The sequence below is a fragment of the Eulemur rufifrons genome, chromosome 18 (genome assembly GCF_041146395.1).
Source record: "Eulemur rufifrons isolate Redbay chromosome 18, OSU_ERuf_1, whole genome shotgun sequence".
NCBI lineage: Eukaryota > Metazoa > Chordata > Mammalia > Primates > Lemuridae > Eulemur > Eulemur rufifrons.
In genome coordinates, this window is record NC_091000.1 from 56,115,150 (window position 1) to 56,139,546 (window position 24,397).

Below are 24,397 nucleotides of genomic sequence, written 5' to 3' on the forward strand. Positions count from 1 at the left end.
GGGAGCCACAGGGACTCGGGGTGCTGAGGGTCAAGTCTGGAGGACAGACCCAGCTGCTGGGGCCAGATCAGAGGTAGCCTTGCATGTTTTTCAAAGGAATGTGGATGTTACACTCTGTGTGTTGGAAAACCATACACAAATTAATTCAACAAACACTGATTAAATTGTCATGAATAAGGAATGTCCCTCCATTCTTCCTACCTTCCTTCTTCCCTTCCTCTGTTACTCACTGATCCATTCAGCAGATTTTTATTGTGCCTATGATGTGCAAAACACTGCACTGAATCCTGAAGATAAAATGAGAACAAACACAGTTCTGCCTTCCTGGAGCTTACTGATTCGTGGGGGAAACAAGCATTAATCAACAAAATCAGCCAAAAGGGGATATGATTCTATAAAAGCATGTTGTAGGGGGTAGTGACCTGGCCTGGAGGTCAGGAAAGGCTCCCCTGCGGAGAAAAGGACTGAGCTCAGAGCTGAAGGAGAAAAGAAGTCAAGGTCACCTGATAGAAGGGGTGGGTGATTTGGGGAGAAGGCTTAGCAAGGAGGAAATCATATGCAAAGGCCCTAAGGCCTAGGAGAGCAAGGTGCTTTTGAGGAATTGAAAGTAAGCGGGCCAAGCTGAAGTGCAGGCTGGAAGAGAACACAGAGGCTGGACAACAGCAGGCCTTGGGGCCACGTTAAGATCTAAGCTCAGTGGAAAGTCACTGCAGTGCTTTAGGCAGGAGCTGAAAATTGGGCAGGCGGGTGGCAGAGTGGACACCAGGAGCACAGTTAGGAGGCCAGATGAGCCGCGATGGTATAGGGGAGAGGTAGAGGACATTGAGGAGTTTGCTGGGTGGTAGAATATGGGGCATTAATTTGGGAGAGGAAGATGTCAGGATGATGTTGGTGCCAATGCTGATCAAGGAACATAGGAGAGAGTAGAATCTACTCTGCTTGGATTTCCAGAAAAAAATATAGGAGAGAGGTGGGGAAGACATCACAAAGAAGTTGAAGCTTGACGTTGGCCTTGAAGAATATGCAGGCAATTTTTAGATGGCGGGGAGGGGAAAGGCATGTTAGTCAAAGGGAGTGTCATGTGCAAAGGCAGAGGCATAACCAGAATGGTGTGAATGAACACCTACACATGCACTCACATGTGAAAGGGGAGTTATTAGGAGACCCATAAATAATTGTTGATTTCTTGATATGCCCATATCTATTTGGTGTTGCAGTGATTCTAAGACCTGTAGTAGTTCTTACCTATTTGTAAATAGGTAAACATGTTTAAATAGTTTTTAAATCATGCCTATGTTATGTATAGAAATTCCTTTCTTTACATATTTAGAGATTCACACATAGCTTTTGATTTTGTTATCTGCCTTCTTCCTAATGATATTTAACTACTTAAGTAGAGTGTGGATTTTAGGTTTTTACTTAGTATCTTAATATCTGGATTTGGGATTACCTGGCATTTTTAAACAACTTTCAATTGATATTCAATTGAAATATGAACATGTTGGTTTCAGTTGAGCTTGGGAATTAAAATCAAAGGACAGTCACATCTAAAAACAGTAATATTAGGACTTAGGTGATGTATCAACTCTGGGGAAAATGAGATAATGTTGATTTGATATTTAGCTTTTTTTATAGTAAGTACAGAAGTGTTGATAGCAAGATCAATTTGGGGAGATGATATAGTACTGGAAGTATAAGCAAGGCCTCTGTGAGCTATTGGCTTAAATACTGGCTTTAACATCTGCTAGCTGTGTGTCCTTAGTTTTCTTGTCAATGATACACAGGTAGTAATGATTACTAGCCACTCACAGGGTGCAGTGGAGTGGGGTAATGTGTGGAAAGCACTTAGCACAGTGCCAACACACAGTAAATGTTCCATCAATGTTAGTGATGACTTTGGATAGCACCGATATCATGCCTTATCCGAGTCACCAACAACAGAGGCATGTACAGTTTCGAAAGTGAAAGTCAGGCCGGAACGGTAAATATATACTGAATTTGCATAACTTTGTGGCTAGAAGGAATCTTAGAGAGCATCACATTCAACAATGTTCCTGACATTTTCTGGAGAAGAACTACCTACCTTTTCTTTTGCTGAAATCTTAGCATTATTAGGTAGGGAAGGAGGGGGAGGAAGAGGATCATTTTGATGGTGATGTCCCTAAGGTCAGGAGTTGGGATGAGAAGCAGCTCCTGGCCGGAGCCTGCTCATCCCTGGGGTTGGGGACCTGCTGCTGTGTCTCTGCTTGCTGAGCTTTTGACATTCTGATTTAAGAACAGGGTGTGTGTGTGTGTGTGTGTGTGTGTGAGAGAGAGAGAGAGAGAGATTATGCAATCTGATGTTTCTCTTTTCTGTGACTTCAGCTAGTGTGAATGAAGGCCTTAGACAGAAGCTGCCTGACTCAGTAGGAATACTGTCTTTATAATTACAGGTCTAGGCATCTTATATTGAAATCCTCCACTGCCACCCTTTCTACTCAAGCAAAATCTGTGTGAAAAGATCCGCTGGAAGGAACTGACAGCTTATTGTTCTCCATTGTGATGAAAGCACATGCTACAGGTAAGTATCTCCAAATATCTTTCACCAAAAATGATTATCGTTTAGTTGTGAAGTCCCCAAGGTAGTCGTGGGGGTGTTATACATATCCATTCATGCACACATAGCATAGACACATATCTGTAGGTTCACATACTTTCCATCTATTTATTTTTCTTGTCCTCCTTTATAAAACTGGAACACTTGCGTTTTTTTGTAGGAAAGAAAATAACTTCTACTTATTTTGAGATCACCGACTGGGATAGATTACAATGCATTGATAAGAAAAGGATAATTCTGGAGGCAGCATTCATAAATTCAGCTACAGAGACCACCATCAGGTGGTAGTAGAAAACAATACTGTCATCTTACCATTTGTTCCTTTTAACAATGTAATAATGAACATCTTTCATAGCAGGAGATATTTTTCTACAACATGATTTTTAATGATTATCTAGTAGACCATTGGACAGCCATCCTAAAATTTATTGAATTGATCCCCACTAGGTGGGCATTTAGTCGTTTCTAATTTTTTTGCTACCAAAAATGTTCTTACAGCTCTCTATATTAGTTTCCATTATTTGTGGCTTCCTTAGGATAATTTCATGGCAGTAAACTGCTAAATTTAAAAGTTTTCAAGTTTTAAGACTTTTGATAACTTGTTACCAAATTGCTTTCCAATAAAGTCATGCCAGTTTTCATTTCCAGAGGTAATGGATGAGAGTATCTGCTTCCACACAATTTTCCAATGCTGGGAATTTGGAAAACAAAAAAAGTTTTTGCCAATTGATTATGCAAAATGATGTTTCCATGTGTTTTGGCTTTTTTTTTTGGCGGTGGTGGGTCATTGATTTGTAAATCATACTGTTTTGAAGAACCTTCCTCCTGTAGACAGCAGCATGCTTGAAAATTACCAGATTTTGACATTTGAGAAATAATATTAAAACAAGGAGTAGTAAGGTCCTAGGCAACTTTAAGTTCTTTCTTTTTGGCCAAGTATTAATATTTTTAGACAACTATGAAGTTACTGGATATCAGTAATTTTTTAGTGGAAAGCATAGTTTTTAATTTCTTAAAAAGAATAAAAAGGTATTTAATAAAAAGCCTTCACTAAACATGTATCTGAAGTTATACTGCTCATAAGTTAAAAAATATATATGTGCATATATATATATGTATGTATGTCCAATATTGGGAATGTGATGAAATATAATTATGGTAGCACCATATGATGCAGAATCTGTAGATCACAGTAGATAAGACTGCAAGCTTCAGACTGCCTGGGCTCAAATTCCAGCTCTGCTATTTTCTCGAAGTGTGACATTGGGCAAGCTACTTTACATCTTGATGTCTACATTTGTCAAATTTAGTTAATAATAGTACCCATCTCATGGGGTGCTGTTGCAAGTAAATATATGTGAAATGCTTAGAATCATTAAAACATCCTATTTCAAGAGAGTATTTAGCCATATGAGAAAACGTTTGTGATAGAAGGCAACAAATGCGAGGTATGACACTAAACTAACCATAGTATTATATAACGCCAATCTTGTAAAATGATTTTTCCCTTTTTCCTTCTTTTCATCCTCCTCTGGTATCTAAAAAAAGAGTTTAATGTACTTGCGAATGGCTTTAATTTGAATTAATGGGGTAATCCCAGTCCTGGAGAGACTGTCTGATTGAAGTCTCCGGGTCAGACATTTCGAAATCACTGCTGTCTCTGTCACCTGGCCAGGGGCACCCTTGGAGCAACCATTGTGTGAAAGCAGAGCCTCGTTCCCACCCGGGCTGCCTGGCTTCTGGGGTACAGCGAGTGCCTTGGGCAAGGCAAGCTTCCTGGCCTCTTGTGAGCCACCAACCGTCTGGCACCATATGTGAGCTGCCCTACTTGGCTCGTCTCTTTCCGTCACTACTAAATAAGCTTCATTTCACTAAATTAATGAAAGAAGGTAGATTGAGAGACCCCCAGCTCTTTGGCAGTGTATACTTTCCCCTACAGAAACACAAAAGGGAAAACCGTAGGGTTGTGAGTCTCTCGACCCTTTGGCTGCATTGTAAGGGTGAAAGGTATAAGGAAAAGGAGCCAGAGAATTATTTGGAGAATTATTAAGGAGACAAACGTAGGGCGACTTACATGGCTTCAGCCACTGCCTTTTGCTGGTTGTCCTGCAACTAACTTGTGTGTATAGATGCTGCATTCATTTTAGCCCTAATTTCCAGTCTAATTTGAACAGCTCTGTATTTCTCAGTAAAGGAGGAACATTTGAATTCCTAATTAAGACATTTTAGCTTAAAAATTCCTCTTTAAATTATGGGTGATAAATTATTTTCCTCTAAGTGATTATGGGGATAAATAAGAAAGTAAAACTTGTACGCATATATATGTTATTTCAACAAGATTAATAAGTTCACAGAGGGAGAGAAGACAACAAATGTGTCAGCAAATATAGGTCAGGAAAAGAGTTTGTCATGTTCTGCCAGACTCCGATGAGGCAACCTCCTGAGTGTAGGTAGAAAGGCCGCGTGTAACGGTAGTGAGAATGGTAATAACACTACCATATGGAACATTCTGTATTTGGATAGCACTTAGCTTCCTCCTAAACTACAGAATAATAGTCTCAGAGAGGAAGAAATGATTCTCTTGGTGTGGATCGCTGGCTGGCGTGTGGAAACGCAGATGTGTTATCAAGGGCTTACCAGAGTAAATTTCTCCAGGGAGGCAGGAGAGTGGCCTCATTTAATGTTTAACCACATTTAACTGTGCTGTGTCCATGGATCTGTGGTCCAGCAGTTTTTGGTTATCTCCATACACTACACGTGGTGGCCCAGGCCATTTTTGCAATCACGTAGAAGACTTATCTGCAAGACCAGGCCACATCATTGTTGCCAACTCAATTCACAGAGTCCCATGGGGACTTTGGGGTGCCTTAGGACTTTGCCAGTACAGAATTATAGTACAACTTTTGAATTGTGAGAAACTGAAACGATGTCTTTAAATTTTAATCTCATTGTCATTCATCACTTATTTATTCATTTGGTGGATACTTTTCTTAGGGGCCACTGCGTTCTAGTGTAGTGCTGGGCATTGAAGATACAGAGGGCAACATGGCAGACATGGGGCCTGCCCTGATGGAGTTTACAGCCCTAAGAGAGATATAGTCAACACCGTCATAACTAGTTTGGGTGAACAGGGGGGCTGCACTGGACCATTCTAGAAGGAGGCATTCAGGGTGTCTGAAATGAGAAACTGGAGAAACCAGTGGAGAAAGACCTGTTTATCTGGAAGGCATAAAGCAGAAAGAACCAGAGAATAGACAGAGACTGGCAGTGAGGTTGTGATTCTTGACAGCAGGACCAGATCAGAAAATGAAGAAGTTAAGGAGAGAAGCTCACTCCCCTTAAACGCACAGCTGCTAGGGCCAGTAAAAATGGTGTAATTACTCAATTTAATAATCTAAATAATGCATCTTATTGACAAGTCGTGTCCTTAAGAAATTGTGAAACTCATCTGTTTTTACTTTCTGTGACTATCTAAACACATTGGACAGAAGAGTGGATGTCACTCTGTCTTTATCGTGGTATATGGTGATATTTTCTTTTTTTAACCACCACCCAAAGGAAGAATTGAGGTGACTGTTTGACCAGAACATATTTACCTTATTCTCATACTAACTATATCCCTTTTCTTACTGTATCCACCCTAATTCACCCTAGAGGATGAGATTAAAATAATTAATTCTACACACATAATTAACTTTATTTAATTCACTTTGAACAGACTTTAGGTTACGGATCAAAATAGTCTCTCCGGTTGTCACACCTTGACCTCTTTAGTGTCCTTCCCCTCAGCACTATGTGTGGGATGTGGTTCTTCTTACCTTCCTCCCTCTACTCCTGGGCGCTTTTAGTGGCCTCTTAGCGGGATCCACTCAGAGATTTCTTTTACCTTCTTTGCCTTCGACATGGGTTTGGTAAAGGCTGCATTTTTGGCTTTGAATTTATTACCCTTGGTGGACCTTTTTCTCCATTTTATCCCTCCCTGCTCAACTGCTTTCTTCTGGGGCTCAAACTTCTGCCCAGATGTTTTTCCTTTCTTTGACAAGCCCAGCTTAGGTGTCCACCCACTACCCTTCCCACCCTCCGACCCAGCACACATGTGTTCTGTGCATTCTGGGGCATAGGGTCTTTTCCCGTTTGGGAATTTGTCATGTACATTTCTATGGTTAAGAAAATCCTATTGATATCCATTAAATATTTAAAATGGAGCTCTCGTTAAAATTTATCTTTCGGCGTAAATATGTTCTTCCTTTTCCACTGCACTTCCTTCAGTCTGGAGGTAGCCTCCATAATGCAATTCATAGCCAGTTTGGCGAAAGGCATTATTTTGAGACACCTAATGATGTTTTTCATGGCAAAATGAAAGATGTAGGGTCAAAGACTCCAGAGTACATGTTGTTTTATAGGTAGGCATAGCTGTTTAAAAGTATTTTGGAGTACATTAGTGTTTTTAAAATAACTTACCAGGCTTCTGTATGAAGTATTTTGTTTTTTGAAAGTTTTGTAAATAATATAATTTCTGATGTCAGTGAAAAAACATACACATAGTTGTAATAACTCATGAAATAAGGTAGACTATTTTGTCATCTGACAGAGTAAAACACATTAGAAAACGGTTGGCATCAAAGCCTACCATTTCTCTTTCCATACTGGGACCCTGAAGCAGAACGCTACAGAGATTTCCTTCCCCCCAACACACTCGTGCTGCTCTCGATGTTGGCAAACTGCTCTGTTCACAGCGGAAGCAGTGACTAGAGGTAGAAATATGTCTTTGATACAGCTTTATGGAAAGACAGTATTCCGTGGCACTTTTCAAAGTACTGTCTTTTTTTCTCTTAAGGCACTTAAATATGTTTTCTAAGTTCTAGAACGTTAGCTTTTGATGTTATAGTATTTAGAGGGGGAGGGAACATGAAGATCATTTAGTTCCCTTTCTCCCAAACTCAAGACCTGCCCCCTGAATATCATTAGTGCCTTTCATTTCCTCAAATAGTGACTCATTCATTCATTGATTATTGAAACAGCCATTATGAGATTTGGAGATAATAGAACATCTTGGGAGTAATGTTTTTTTTTTTTGTTTTTTTTTGTCAGCAAGAAACAACTATATGCTAAGCAAGTATATCACAGATATTTATTTAGGTTTTCACTAAATGTTTCAGGAAAATTTGGGAAGGTAGTTTCTGTGACTTGGCAATTACCTTCTGTGCCTCCTGTTTTCTCTTCAGAAATATTCTTTCTTCTCTATTTATCTTTTTTCTTTTCTTTAAAATGGAGGCAACAGGTCACTGTGAGAATTATATACATACAAGCCCTTAGAATGTTGCCTGGCCTGACACATGGTTAATGCTCAGTGAACATTTGCTGCTACTACTTATACTGTGTCCTTTTCTCCCTCTACTCAACCCTGTTTTTTCTGGTGGAGATTTTCCAGAGTATCTGTCTAAACAAATGAACGTAACCAAATGAAAAAGGAAACTCAGTGCTCATACCACGTGCTTTAGAAGCCAGGGCTGTGTTTGGCCTCTAGGTATGTCTGCAGACAAACCCAAGTTCAAGTGGAATGCCCTTGGACTTGGGATCAGGAGGGCTTTAAACAAGGCACTCAGCAGCCCTGGGCTTTCAAGTTCCTCGTCTATAACATGAGTGCTTTGCTCTCTGGGGCTTCATCTACTTCTAAAAATTATCATCATCTTACATCCTGGATGATTTAAGAATTTGAAGTCCCTGTAGGAAAGAACCTATGAAAAGTGGTCACTGTGTATATGTTCCCTGTGCATTTTAGTATAGGCGTCAAGTGTTTTTTGGTTTGTGCCCTCCTTCATGCTCAAGTAGAGCTAATGACCTGCTCCTCCAGGGATGATGATAAAACAAAATAAAACAAAACCACTCCTTTCACGCACAAAGACACCCCCTTCCAGATGCTTAACCCCCTAAACGAGTATTCAGGTGGCACAGAGGGATCATCACTTCACTTGCCACTGAAATACAGCCATCTCTGGAGTGAAATTTGGCAGCTGTGAAGTAGTGGAGCTGCAGTACTTCTATGACAGTTTGGGGAAAAGGAGCGAGACAGAAATAGCAGATTCTGAAATAATCCAATTAAAACCTCAGGGAAAGTAGAGTTGGGCAACAAGAAGGAAACGTGGTCTGCCCAAAGTCTGACTCTCTCCACTGTTCAGACAGTGTGGACTTCAGCCCCTGAAGTTCTGACCCGTGTCATGACTCGGGTACAATGACCAGAGTCAAGAATCTCGTCCACACTCTCCAAAGAGGGGGCTTGTCTGATGTTTTCCGTTGAGCTATCTTGTGATTTTTTTTTTTTTTTCTCTCTTTTGCCAGTAGTCTAATTATCAGGCTATGTTGGCACATAAATAGATCTGTCTTTTTGAAGCCACCTCTTCCTTTTGCCCCCTGCGTAGGATAATATCGTAGTTAAGAATTTATGACATCAGAAAGCAGTATGCTAAAAAGGATTTATGTTAAAGCACCTTTTGGCTGGTTGTAGAAGGATGCAGTGAGACCAGAAAGGAAAGCCCTTCTGTCTAATTTGAGGATCTTGGTAACAACAGTGACAGTGAAGGAAGATTGAAGAAATAAACAAATGCAGTTTGAGTAAAAGTGTAGAACTCTTTAGATTTTCTGGAATGAGAGTAATCATTGTGATGAATATTAGAATAAAAACATAGCAAAGAAGTAGTGGGTAAAATTGAAAAATACTGAGCAATATGTGCATGAAGATTAAAAAAAGCAAAAGGAAGATGTGTCAGCGTGGTTAGAAATAATCAGATCGTGAGATAATGGGACATCAAATCTCTCACAAGGGAGATTCCAGGGAATAAAGGAAGCAGATGATGAAACACCTGAGCATTTTATCTTAACCGGAAAAGAGAACTATAAAAAGAAATTTAGGGATTAAACAGTTAGTTTCATTTAGAAACACAAAAAATCTTTAGGTAATGACCAGCGTTCTTATAATCTGCTATTATAAAATAAAACAAAAAGTTAATTCAAGAAAAATTAAAATAAAATTCATGTAGTAGGAAAAAATGAGATTTGGTGTCAGAAATTTTGGTTTTGAGTTTCAGTTCTGCAATTTACTAGCTTTATGACCTTAGGGAAATCACTTAAAATGTGAGGGTTTTTTTCCTCCTATCTATAAAATAGCGATAATTATACTATCTATTTCACAGGGTTGTTGCACTGATCAAGTGAGATAATATATTCAAAAATGTTTTGTAGGCTGGGCACAGTGACTCTTGCCTATGATCCTAGCATTTTGGGAGGCCAAGGCAGGAGGATCACTTGAGACCAGGAGTTCAAGACCAGCCTGAGCAGCATAGTGAGACTCCCATCTCTGCAAAAAAAATTTTTTTAAATTAGCCAAGTGTGGTGGCACATGTCTGTAGTCCCAGCTACTCAGGAGGCTGGGCAAGAAGATTGCTTGAGCCCAGGAGTTTGAGGTTACAGTGAGCTATGACTGCACCACTGCACTCTAGCCTGGATGACAGAGTGAGACCCTGTCTCGAAAAAAAAAAAAAAGATTTGTAAATTATAGAGCCCTCTATGTATGTTATTTCTGTAGATCTGCAAGTTCTTATAGTATGAAATAAACTACTAGGGACAATACTTACATGTGGGAATAACTTAGAGGACCAATCTCATTAGAGGAAAATTGTATAAAAATTTAAAAATACATATGAATTATTTTTCTGTTCATTTTTGTGGCCCAGAAGTTCTTCTGTGTTTATAGAATTTTTCTAAAAATATTCTGGTGAGCTCTGTAGCAAAAGTTTTCCACTCTCTGTTAAGCTGTAAACTACATGATTTTATAGGAAATAGTGCCTCTGAGTAAACCTCTAACAACAGATTAAAGAAAAAGAATGCTATCTTGTTCGATTTAATAATCCTTATTTAAGGACCAGGCATGGTGGTGTGTGCCTGTAGTCCTAGCTACTTGGGAGGCTGAGGGAGGAGGATTGCTTGAGTCCAGGGGTTCAACGCTGTAGTAAGCTATGATCGTACTGCTGCACTCCAGCCTGGGTGACAGAGCAAAACCCTGACTCCAAAAAAAAGAATATTAATAATAATCCTAATTTGGGGAGGTTCGGGCAGACAAAAAGGGGGGTTCTGTGGACTGGGAATAAGAGTAGTATAAGTAGGATGCTAAGCATAAAGATTTGCAGTGGGGAAGGTGCAGCATGGTACCTCTTTACCCAGTGTGGGGTGGCCACACTGAAGTTCCCTTTATGCATCAGCCATCTGTCTCATTAGCTTCTGTCTCTTAATCATAGACTCCATGAAGTGTCTACTTGTCTTTTTTTAGCTTTTCATCTTAATCTGCTATAAGAGTTAACGAAAGGAAATCAACAGGATTATATGCTGTTTGTGTGTATTCACATGCATGCCAGGGGGTTGGACAAACTGTATTGAAACATGGATACTAACCTGGGGCTGAATCTGTGTGCATGTGAGCATATTTGTGTGTGCATTCATGGATATTTGTGCATTTGTGCAATTACCCACAGACACAACACATATGTGCATCTGTTGTGTGCTCTCTAACATGGAAGACACATTGACATTAATTAGAAACGGTGATGTGAAACAGTGAAAGTAGAATTCCTTTCGGCAGTATTTAGTATTATAATTAAAGTGTATGATGTAACATTGTGTGTGCCGGGAGACAGTTTGCTTATTCATCATTTAGAACAATAGTAGGAGTTAAATCTTAACCGGTTTAAGTGTCAATAAGTGTCTGAATACAAATTCTCTATTGTGTGCAGTTCTCGCAGTAAGACAGTGTATCTTACACGTGTCTGCTTGCTTGGAATTCAGAATGCTTTGGATGAAGAATGTTGCAGAGTGTAATTTGTAGCAGAAAATGTGCCCCGAATGTTTGTTTATTATTCCTGAGGACATTTGCAGGGCAGAACTATCACATGTAGAAAAGAACGGCGTTGGAAAATACAGCAGGAGCAGTACAAGAACATTGAATTAAGTAAAGAAACTTAGAGAGTCCGTCTTTGATTGATGATGCACCTTATTTGCTCTTCATTATTCCCTGTGAGGGAATAAAAACTATGAAATTGGATTTGAAGACTGGATTAAGACAAATGGCTTTTTGGAGTTGTTTTTTTTTTTACCTTGGCTGTTTCCAATTTTCCTAGTAAAGCACATAGTCACTATATAAAGAGTCTGTGTTTATTACATTAAATCTTCCTAAAAAGTGTGCCCTTGAGGTTTGATTTTAGGAATTTGTTTAGAAGATGCAGGGCTAGGTGTACCTACTAACTGTGTGATAGCGTGTCTCTGGATATTTTATATGCCCATTGATTTTTATCGAGTGAGCAGTGAAGTAGAAAGGGGAATAGAATGCTGTTTGAAGAAAGTCATTTTAAGAAAGTCTTTCTTGCCTACCAATCATCCCACCCCTTTTCCCCCAGGTAGAGTTTACTACATTCCCATTTGGGCCATCGCTACACTCACCAAATACTTTAGCAGGGACTTGCAGACACATGTGTAAGTCTATACTAACCAGGCTGTAAACCACTTGAGAAGAGGAATTGTTTTATTTGCTGTAACTCTAGCCCTGAAGACAAGGCCCTGAAACATAAGTTTGTTGAACAAATGAATGGATGAGCCAAATACCTGCCATGTGCCTGTCATTGTCATTGTCTTAGACATGAGGGACAGAAGGATAAGATGTGGTCATGTCTGCTCTGAAGTGGTAGAAAATCTGGCTGAGGGTTAGAACAACTCGGTAACAACTATGGGATATAACCCAAAAAATGAAATAAATATCCATGAGTCCAATCAATAAATGAACAAATAAATAAATGGGGAAAAGGGACAACTCTTCCTTACAGGGAATTCCATTTAATAACAAACAAGGAATGAGGGAATATAAAAGCATCGTTAGAATCCATAGTAAGAATTGCCACAAGAAAGTTCCCCTGCTGGATGAGTCAGATGGGAAGAAGTGGATTTGATGGATTAGAATCGGTGGGCAAAGTTTAAGCAGAAACAGGATAGTTGTAGAGTTTCAAAGTATCCCCCTGCCAAAAAAAAAAAAATTAGTAATTACAAAGAGAAAAATGTAACTTTACAGTGGAGGATCCTGGCAGACACCACCTTAACTGTGTGATCAGGGTTAACATCACCAGTGACACGGGTTGACATTATGCGTCCTCTTGATGGGAAACGCTGAGCAGGGCACATCCCCTCTGTCGTATCCTCCCCCATACTGCATAGTCTCACTCTAATCAAGAGGAAATACCAGACAAACCCAAAGGGAAAGCCATTCTAGAAAATAACTGACCACTCCTCTTCGAAAGCAGCAAGATCTTTACAGATAAGGAAGAGTTCAGGAACTGCCACCAATTGGAGGCAACTAAAGAAACACGACAACAAAATGCAACATGAAATCCTAGATTGGATCCTGAAATAGAAAAAAAAAAAAAAAAAAACTATTTGGTGGAAAAACTGGTGAAATCCTAATAAATTCTGTGGTTTAGTAAGTAGTATTGACCAAGGTTAATGTTCTAGTTTGGGTGATTGTTCTGTGGTTATGTAAGCTGTTAACACATGAGGAAACTGGGTGAAAGGTCCAAGGGCACTCTGCACTGCTTTTGCAACTCTCTGTATGTCTAAAATTATCTTAAAAATCTAGTTAAAGGCAAAATACCAATCCACAAGAAGCAAATTAAGGAGCAGCATGTGACAAGATACAACAGAGAATTTGTGATGAGGTGCCAACTTTGGGTTCATGGGAGGCATGAGAAGTGGCTGGGGGTTAGAAAGGTCAGGAAGAATTTCCTACAAGAAGCAAAACCTGACGGAGACCTTGAAAGGACGTGTGGACACATAGGTGGAGGAAACTGAGGGGTTGCTCTGGGCTCAGTGGCAGGAAGGACAAAGGCACAAGGAAGAGATGTAGGTGGCCTTCGTGGGATATATTGGAGAAGCCAGCAGAGCGATGGGTGTGTTTTGCCGGAGATCATTATGAAAGAAAGTCTGACAGCTGTGAGGATGGCAGAGCTAGAGGGTCATTAAGACCTTGCAGAGGAATGTGAAGTTAATGCCGTGGGTGACACAGAGTTCCAAGTTCTTGTTCCAGGAAGTGACTCAGGGAGATGGTGTATATGTGAAATGGGTGACAGGGTATCCAGGGTGGCTGGAATTGGGAAAAGTCAGGAGTTAGTAACAGGTAATGAGAGCCTATTCATTTGAGGTGGAGGGAGTTTGAGGGTCGGAGGGAGGCAGGAAAGGAAGAGGAGGCAACATATTCGAAAACATTTGAAGGGGTAGAATCATAGAACTTAGTGATTGATGGATTTGGAGATGAAGAGGCAGGAGCTAGGGATGATTCCTGGGCCATGCTTGTAAAACAGGTGATACTGTCGTGATTGAAATAATTCATTAAGCAGATATTTGAGTGCTGACATTGAAGAATAATTATTCTAGGTGAGAAAGGAAGATTAAAAAGAGGGCAAACACGATGTCTGCCTGGCCTGGATGAATGTATAGATGTCCAGGTCAGACCTACCTCAGACATCCCTGCTCTCCAAATAAAAAGAAGGGGGGGGGTGCTGTTCTGTTCTGTTTCTAGCAGCAGCCAAAAACAATATTAAAACATCGTTCAAGTTGACACTTCTTTCCCCTTGATAAAGATGTCAGGCCTACCGTTGGACTCTACTCACACATAGAAAGTCTCTATTAAATCGCTGTTCTACTTAGGAAAAGGCCACACATGCTCCCTTAACTCTGCCAAGATAGAGGTCTCTGGGTCCCAAGAGAACCAAACATGAAAGTTAAAATGCCGTAAAAGTTCACTGAAGCTTATAGAAGAAGAAATAGAAAAAGTGTGTGTATACTTAAGTTTCAAGCCCCTAATCTTTAGGTACCCTGTCTTTTCACCTTGTTTTACGTAATATCCATTCAGCACACCTTTCATTACTGCTCTCCTGGGTGGGTTTGGCTATGTTACTCTTCTGTTCTCTTGGGCTAGTTCCTCACTCTGTGTTATTTAGGAAAGGGTTTCCGTAGTCTTTATACCCTTGTTTTTATCAGTTATTTCATGAATTTCCAGCTATAGCTCAAAGATTATACACATATATGTGTATATATTTATCTCTGACAAGCTGGTAGCCTCCTAGCAGCAATTATAACCTGTTACCCCACACAGCTGGAGTCAGTCTTAGGGACAAATGGCCTTGCAGGAGGGCAGAGGCAGAACCCTGGGTGTATTCACCTGGGGAAGACTTAGACTTACACATTTGATTATGGGTGGCAGTAATCGGATTTATATTTTGAAGGTCTTTGAAGGTTTTTTAAGATCTCTATTCCTCTCTCAGTCAACATTACACGTTATTGTTTCTTAACAATTGACTTCTCCCACTTTCTTTGCTAATAGGCAGTCATTAGGCTAAATAAACATTTTATTGACAATAGGCAACTGAAGAGAAAGTTAACCCCTTTTATAGGTAACTGGAAGTGGTAGTTGCTTGACATTCTTAAAAATGTGAAATTGTGGACGTTCTAATGCTAGTCTGGGAATTGAGCATTGAGCACCGCCTTTACAACATGTAAACTTAAACTTCAAATACCTTTTTCAAAATGATGAGAGTGTTCCATGAAATAGGAATTGGCCATGGCGTATTTAAAACATGGCCTAGATGACATTGTGCAGAGTGGTGTGAATTGATGTTTTGTACAGCATGTGAAAAGGAATTACAGTTTTTGTCACTGGTGATGGCATCCTACTCCATGAAGTGGCCTCTAAGTTCTCTTTATGGGCTTGCTGTGGAAGCCATGTGTTCAAGCCAGCAGGATAAAGAATCTTTCTGTGTCCTTTTAAACTAATATATTGACTTCAGTATTTTTTTATAGGGAACGTATTTCAAAATGGTAATCACAGTCAATGGTTCTATATAGAAATACTCACTTTCCACAGACCCATATCTGCCAGTTGGTTTAACCTCCTTTCTCAGAGTGCCTCGAGAGTACAGTGCATGCACTGCAGCTGGTGTCTTATTTCCCGGGCTTTTTTGTTTGTTTGTTTTTTGTTTTGGTGGCAGAAGTAGACGTCACATGTTGAGCGAAGGGAACCATTGTCAACTTACTCTCATAGAAATCACAAGGTAAAGGCAGGCGGAATCCTTGCTGGGTAGCCCTCAGCAGAGCTCCACAAGGATTGGGAAATCTATCAGGCTGTGCCCCAAAGAGATGGTACCCAGGTATCAAACAGAAGATTTGTAGCTTTTCTTCGGATGATACACGGGAAATACGTAATCATTGAACCTAGTGGAGCTTTCCAGAGACGCATGCGAGTGATGGGGATGCACAGTTACAGAACATTGCTCTGGGAGCAGCCCAGGTAGGAAAGCCAAGATCTTTAGGATTAGACAAAATCGTTTCAAATTACACCTTAATTTAGAGTTTTTATTGTATCCCCTAACAACTAAATGTTGAAGGGGGATATTTACAGAGCAAGGTGTGGGGAATGGTTACAACTTCTTCCCCTCACTCACTCCCAGCTTTCCTTATTGAGTCTTTCTTCTCCCCTCTCCCATTAAAAGTAAAGTGAATGAATGAATGGTGAATGAATGAAGTGAGCAAGCTGCTTTCGACAAAGTTCAAATGATGTCACTTCTGTGGATTTAGTCATAAGAATGACGTGATCCTCATTTTCTTATCCAGAGCACATATTTCTGTGACCTTAATCTACTTGTGAAATCTAGAAATGATAAAAAAAAGCCTTCCCAGGAAGGACAAAAATGACCAACAAAAAAATTCGGAATTTTACTCCATAGTTGAGGCCCTGAGATATCCAGAGCCCTGTGGGCTTAAAAGGACACTCAAAGTGAGGTTAATGATTTAACAAGTTTACTTCTCTAATTCCCAAAGAAAATAAGAGGAATAAGAAGGCTTTCTAGGGTTAAATATACCAACCACAATGAAGAAAGGAGAAAAACCTGTAAAAACTAGGAGTATTATAAAATTTCAGCAATATGAGACTATTTAGTTCGAAGGCATACAAGCCTAATGGATTATCCAGGGGAGGTGAACGTAAAGGACTTTTCCCTACGTGCAACAATGAGGTGAGAGTGCAGGGGGCAAGGATGTGTCAATAACAAGCAGCCTCTGGCCTGGCGCAGTGGCTCATGCCTGTAATCCTAGCACTCTGGGAGGCTGAGGCAGGCGGATCACTCGAGGTCAGGAGTTCGAGACCAGCCTGAGCAAGATGAGACCCTGTCTCTACTAAAACTAGAAAGAAATGATTTGGACAGCTAAAAATATATATAGAAAAAAATTAGCTGGGCATGGTGGCACATGCCTGTAGTCCCAGCTGCTCGGGAGGCTGAGGCAGAAGGATTGCTTGAGCCCAGGAGTGTGAGGTTGCTGTGAGCTGGGCTGATGCCACGGCACTCTAGCCTGGGCAACAGAACGAGACTCTGTCTCAAAAAAAATAAAATAAAATAAATAACAAGCAGCTTCAGCTCTTGGGGGTGCCACATAATAGAAGTTCCTTTTTTGATTGTGTTACAGTTAACTTGGGGTGTTCCACAGTTGGGGTTGGGGTATCCATATGGTGGTGATTCCTAGGCCCTGGGTCCATCTGTCTCCATCTGTCTAGCTCAGGCATTACCTGGGGTGTTGGGAGACCCTAAGGATCTTTTGTCCCTGGCCAGGAGTTAGGGGAAGAGAGAGAGTGAGTTGCCTCATTGGAGGTTTGTTAATGAAATGGGCATATAGTTCCTTCTCCCATGCTCCCTTGACCAGAATTTGGTCATATAGACATAGCCAGCTGTAGATAAAGCAGGCAAATGTCAGCCTGTACGTTAAGGAGTACAGGCAAACTAGCTTGTTGGCACCCTGCTGCCATCCTTGGCTTGGGACGGAAGCCCTGCCTTTTATCCATGTCAGGAACCTGCGTCTACTTCACTTCTTCCCTCTGCACTTCCTAGGAGCTGGGTCCTGGTCCTGTTTATCATTACTGAATTCGAAGAGAATTCCCAAAATCATGCCAGTCTTTTCAGATGTCTCATCCTTTGTGTTCTGTCCTCAGAGCCTGGTTATATGGGAATATACCATTCCACTCTCCCAAGGTTACAGCTGCTGTCGGAACTCTGAAACAAAACTTTACTGAACTGGACTCTTTATTGGCCTTTGATTGTCAAATGACTGGACACAGGAAGAGGGGCTTGGGGAGAGGGCTTAAGGGTTAACTATATAAAATTATTTTTGTGCTTTACTATATGGGCTGGGAGGAAGCATTGAGACAGTGGGAGAAGTATATAAAGAGAGGAAGGCAGATGCTGGAAAAAACTTTGGAAGTTTCCAGGTGAGGAAGAAGAAAGATACTTCTCGCCTACCTCCTCCTGATTTCTTCACTGTTCCCTGCTCTATGTAGAGTCAGCTTGGGAGTTGTTGATACTAGAGTTTGTCTACTGTATATAGGTTCTATAGCTCTTGTTTGCTTTCCTACAAAACTAAGCACTGTTATGACATTGTTGCTCTGAGAAAATGAGTTGCAAACAACTGACTTACAAATGACCTTTTTGTACACAACTCATTCATAAATTGAGGACTGCCTGTACTGGGCATGTAACCCAGAGATAACATTTATCTGTGCTTTATCAATATGGGCTTGTCAAGTTGACTTATGTTTACTTTTCTCTGCCTTCATTTTGATGATAGCCTCTCTCTTGAAATTTAATACTCTCTTTATGTTTGGAGAAACATTCCCTTTGGCAGTGCTTCAAATATTCTTGTGAATCGAAATAGTGATTTTATTTTATCTCCCAATTTATCTTTAGTAGGATTCATAGCTATGAAAATCTTTTGCAAAGGCAGTCTGTAAATTGTAGAAAAATTGAGAACTATTTAAAGGAAGTGGGGGAAAAAAAAAGAATCCTTTTCTAGTATTATCCTGGGTTGTCAGATATCTTTGCAATATAATTACTGTGTTGGTTTGTAAAGGTTAACTCTGAAGTTTAGAATTCTCTTCTGTGTGTGTGCATTCCACACATATAAGGGAAAAATTTAACACATTAAAGCAAAATACCTTGTTAACATAAACGTTCTGTGGAGTTTATAGTTTGTCAATTATGGAGACATAATTCATGGATTTTATATTTGCTTTTACAAATATCTGATGAATCAGTTATTTGCTCCATAGAGCCAATTTGCAGATTAAAAATCTTGTTCATTTCTAATCTGTGTGCGTGTGTAAAATGTGCACAAAAATAACTCTTGCTCACATTAAATTGTAAAGTAAAAAGGTAGAACCCTGGTCTTGGAGAACTTTTTCTCGGGGAACTTACCATCCATGTACAAGTAAAAATTCCCGTTGTTAGCAGAGCAGCTGACAGAATATGATCACAAATGTTGCTGATGCTGTTCTGTTAGGAGGTAGAAATAGAAAGCCTAGGACTGTGCACGCTTGTCAGAGTTAGATTGTCAGGGTGATGTGCTTCCATATTAAAAAGAATACTTTGTTTCCCCCTCACACATGCACCCTTGCAATGGTAAGAAACATTTATTTCAGCTGTTACTCCGACTTGCATTTGCAGACTCAGACTTTGATGCCTGTGTAGTTAAAATTTAGTGAACAGCAGTCGTGTTTAATGGTCTTTCCTTTCTATGTCAAACAGTACTGCAGCCCATGCAAGAAACATTTCCTTTTAATTTTAATTTTATGTATTTTGTTGTATTTTCTGATGGGTTTTCTTTACTGTCAAAACTATGAGAATAATGCCAATGTCGTAATCTTTCTGCTGTCTTCAGTTGGCAATCATTTTCCCTTAGACTGTCCTCATAGATTCCAGATCACCTTTATGTTTAATGTTCATTAATTGACAAATACCTTTGAAAGGATTTTGCAGTAATTGAACCACAAAACTGTGATTTAATAAAATGAAGCCCACATGAGTGTGAAAGAAAGCACTTTATGAACTGTGGAGTACAATTTAAAAGTGAGGCATTATAATTAAATCCATTCAGGTTGTTACTAAGAGTTGAATGCCAAACATGTAAAAGATGACTTATGTTTTCCTGTAAGTACACTGCTTATAACGTTAGAATAGTAGCTCAAAGTTACTCCAGTGTTGCAAGAGAGAATTTGGGGGAATTGAAAGGTATAAAATGTCAACAAAAATTATTAATGACAAGGGAACTCTAAGACATCTCTTTAAGACCCTATGAAAAACATGGTGGTGCTGTCTGAATTTTTCAACCTTACCCAAGCAAAAGCAGAATAGGACATTGTATTTCTTATATTGGGATGGGAAAACATGAACTGTTGAGAGTATAAGTCATTAGTGGATTTATGTTTTATGACTCTCTCAAGTTTACAGATTTTTGGGCTTTTTTTTTTTTTTTTTTTTTCACTTAGAGATACACGAGAGCTTTATGGTTGTTATTCAATTTAAGTCTTATGTGATCCGCTCTTAATTTCTAGTGTCATGGTAAATCCTCTCTTTCTTTTTAGCGTCCCTCCCCTCCCCCCATCATCCAGAGTCATGCAGTTAACAGTTCTTCGTGCTTGGATTCATTTGTAGATTATACACACCAAATAGGGTTGGCACCTCTTCATGGAAATTGGGCCCAGTGGGCTACTTTACCGTCATTGAATGTGCTTGCCTCAGTAGAAGTTTTATGTTTTATAGCTGATACTCCATTGACCAGAGTAACCTGTTATAAAACATGATGCTTTATCATTTGGTTTGTGTCTTCAGGGCTGAACGTTTCATGAAGAGACTTTATTAACATTTAAAGAGACTTTACTAACCCTATGTATGAACATGGCTTACCTGGAAATCTTTTGAAAAATGTTTTCATCTGATTCCTGGAATGTTCAAATAGCAAAGGCAGTTTTTGTTTTTTTGTTTTGGTGGTTAAAAGCCAGCATTTCCCAGAGACCTTCTGGTCCTTGTGGAAATTATTGTGAGTCCTATGCTGATTATTATTTTTGCAAGTGAATAAACTGACATTCTAATTTTTTTCTTAACATCAGTGTTCCCTTAAAAACACTGTTGATTTTTATGAAGATGATTGATTTTTCTGGAACTAATATTATGATCTTAGAGGTTACTTTATAGGCAGTTATTGTTGTGTTTATCAGATAAATCAAACATCACATGAACCAGGGGGAATGATTTTTCAATAATGTCTTCTTGCAATTTGTTGCCTGAAGAAAATGACGTTGCCTATTAGGTGGTGTGGTTTGTTGACACTTTGCTTTCAGGGACCCTGTCCTTATGGTGTGGAGAAGCAAAAAACCAGTGCTTCAGAGTAACCCCTTTAGTATTTTTCATAAACTTTAAGCTGGGTATGAAAGACCTGTCCACTTTAAAGCTTTTGCCAGTGACAATCAAGCAGAGATTGATTTTTAACCACTGCGCTCATATGGAGAAACAGAATGCGGTAGCTAAGATGGAAAGAAGCAGATGGAAGGAAGAGAAATAACCTCCTCTGGTATCCACCTGAAAATGTCTCTAGAGCAAGAGGATGGGCATCTTCTAACATTTATAAGTCAAGGAACTGCTGGAATTATACATTTCATATACAGTACTCCACCCGTCAAGACTTCTCACCCAGGAAGGAGTATTCTTTGTTCAGGACTTGGAAATGGAGGAAGCATTGAGTACTTCATGGCTTACTTTAAAAAAAAAAAATGTACAATGCCGTGCTTTTTAGTATATTCACAGAGCTGTAGAACTATCACCACAATAAATTTTAGAGCATTTTCATCACCCCAAAAGGAAATCCCATACCCATTAGCACTCACTCCCCATTTTCTCCCAATCTTCTACCCTCAGCTCCTGGCAACCACTAAGCTGCTTTCTCTTTATAGAGATTTGCTTGTTCTAGACGTTTCCTATAAATAGAATCATGCAATATGTGGACTTCTGTGACTGACTTCTTTCACTTAGCATAATGCTTTCAAGGATCTTCCACACTGCAGCATGTATCGGTACTTCATTCCTGGTATATACGATGGATGCTATTCTGTTGTGCGGATAATACCCCATTTTGTTTGTCCAGTCACCAGTGGATGGACATTTGGGTTGTTTCCCCTTTTTGACTGTTATGAGCAGTGCTGCTATGAACATTTCTGCACAAGTTCTTGTGTAGATGGTTTTCATTCCTCCATGCAGCCAACTTTTAAGCAGTTATAAATGAAGATAGTACATGATTTTTTCCGTTTTATACATTTGTTTGCTTCACTACTGTTTCTTCTCTCTTCTTACCTATCTCACTCCCCCCAAAATAATTTTCGTTGATAATGTAGTTTTAAAAGGGTGATAATAACAATTCACTTTTACTAAACAGGCATCCGCAGGCACTCTTCTAAGCATCATATCTGTGTGACAATGCTTCTCACCTCACAGCTGCGATGGCTGAGGTTTATAGAGGCTGGGTCGAGCCTGAGCTCATTGGTCTGGGGAGGCTGAAGAGCTGGGATTTGGACCTGAATCCGTCTTACTCAGCAAGGCCTGTGCTCTCTGTTGAGTCCCTTGTAATAATATTACCTGAGGCCGTGCACCTGTTCTTCTCCTAGAGCATTCCCCATTCATGAGCTTCCCCCTCTCGATTTGATCATGAAAAGTAAGGAACAGAATTCAAAGACTCTCCATTCTATGCCCTTGAACCTGGAGCAGGCATTTGTGCCCCCCGACCCTCCTTGACAAACTGATTATGAAATATGCCCCTCTCTGTCTGAGTGAGGTGGTGTCAGGGAAGCCTGGGGTGGCTGGTGCTTCGTGTAGCCTGACCCTTCTCTCTGTCCTACATTTGCTCCGTCTCCTCACCTTAAGGCTGCATCTCTCCCTCACTTCAGCTACCCTTCGGTACTGCCACACCTGGGACCTGTGTGTCAACTTGAACCCACATCCCTTGGACCTTTTTAAATCTTGACATCTCAAACTCGGCAGTTCCCCTTTCCGGTCACGGCCTCTTGAGTCCTTGCCTTTCCCTCCCTTCCCTGGAACCCACTTGTCCACCTCCCTGTGAGCCCTGACCTGTCGCCTACTGCCTAGTCACTGTTTCAGCCTCCTGCTGCCTCACTTTTGCCCCCGCCCCCGGCCCAGACCTCATGGTTTGTAAGTTTCACTGTGCGCTCCCGACAGTTTGGTGTCGTGGAGTTCTTCCAACCACGAGTGCTGGGCAAACCCCATCCCCTGCATTAGCTGCTCAGAGGTCCCAAGACCCAGTTGACTGGTCCCGATGTAAATTCTTACTGTCCAATTTGAGGTGGGTCCTCATTGCTTCCCAACACCCTCTTTATTCTTCTCTAGTGGACTCACGTTCACACGGCCCATGGGGTCTCCACTGCAGTTTTCCAGTCTCTTCAAAACGTACCTGTAGAGGAGCATTTATTCCTCTTGGTTTTTGAAAATCTTGAGGAATCCGAACATGAATCCTGCAACCCTCCTCTTTTCTGTTTAATTCTGTCCATTGCTCTTGTCTCACAGTCTTAGATGTCCCCAAGTTTGTCCCACACCGTGCTCACTGATCCCGCGGGAGCAGGAAGGCTCCACCCCACCCCCGCAGGGCTGAGCCCACCTGTATCCGGGACCCCTTCTCTACCTGCCTCGGCAGAAGCTTTGCTGCCTCTGTTATCTTTCTCTCTCCCTCCTGAGTTTTCATTGTCTTCCTCTGAACCAAAACCTTCCCTTCAGTCTGTGAATGTGCTTAATTGCTTCTCTATTAAAAAATAATGGAGACCTTCCTTTGACCTTGTTACCCTTGGGCAATTTCCAATTCTTTATTCTTTCTTCAACCTCAAAATGTTTTGAAAACATATTCTATTCCTTCAGATTATTGTTACCCATTGAAGTTTTAATCACCCGATCTTCTATATCACCCAAACGCTGGAAATTTTTCTATTCAGTGTCTTCTTTGGACTCTGGCCCAAACCAGTAACTTTGTATTCAGTGATTTCTTCTAGTCCTCTGGGCTGCACTCTGTGCTGTTGGCCATTGATTCCTTAAAACACTTCTTCACCTGCCTTTCTTTCTGATCATTTCTTCTTCACGTCTTCCTTGTTTTGTCCCTTTTCCTACTTACCCTTAAAACTAGGTTCTGCCTAAGTGTATGTACTCATGTCTGTTTACAGTTTCTGGGTCCCGAGGGAGTGTTGTGACTTGGTCCCAGCCTGTGTAGCCCAGGGTACAGCAAAGGATAATTATATAGATGTTCCTCGCGTACCCAGGCTCTCCTGGTTTGCTGTTTCTGTTGCTTCTTTGGTTTCCTTTGCCTTGGATCCTCCTCCTCCCTTCCATCTCTGCATTTCTGATAGCAATACATTTTCCATATGAGACATTTACTATTTACCCCAACAGAAAGTTATGCTTTTTTTGTCCATCTGTAACATTTTTTTTTAAGAGATGGGGTCTCACTCTGTCACCCAGGCTAGAGTGCAGTGGTGTGATCATAGCTCACTGCAGCCTTGAACTCCTGGGCTTAAGCGATCCTCCTGCCTCAGCCTTCTGAGTAGCTGGAACTACAGGCATGCGCCACCATGCCTGGCTAATTTAAAAAAAAAAATTTTTTTTTTAGAGATGAGATCTCACTATGTTGCCCAGGCTGGTTTCAAACGTTTGGCCTCAAGTGATCCCCACCCCCACCTTCAGCCTCCTGAGTAGCTGGGACTATGGGCACAAGCCACCAAACTGGCCACCTGTAACATTTTTAATGGGACTTCTCTTTCTTTTATTTAGTTTTCAAATTATTTGTTGAAACACATTATTTCTTTTAAACTCCATACCCATGAGAGAATGTGTTTAGAATTTAACC

The 24,397-nt window shown here is 40.5% G+C and overlaps 1 protein-coding gene across 1 annotated transcript in view; it reads left to right on the top strand.

Annotated features, from left to right (window-relative positions):
• Positions 1 to 24,397, top strand: part of LOC138398835 (uncharacterized) — a 363,472-nt gene that overhangs the window by 136,211 nt on the left and 202,864 nt on the right. Inside the window, exon 3 of the mRNA XM_069493287.1 lies at positions 2,433 to 2,560. The gene's annotated coding sequence lies outside the window, so the exon portion shown is untranslated. The remainder of the gene's footprint in view (positions 1 to 2,432; positions 2,561 to 24,397) is intronic.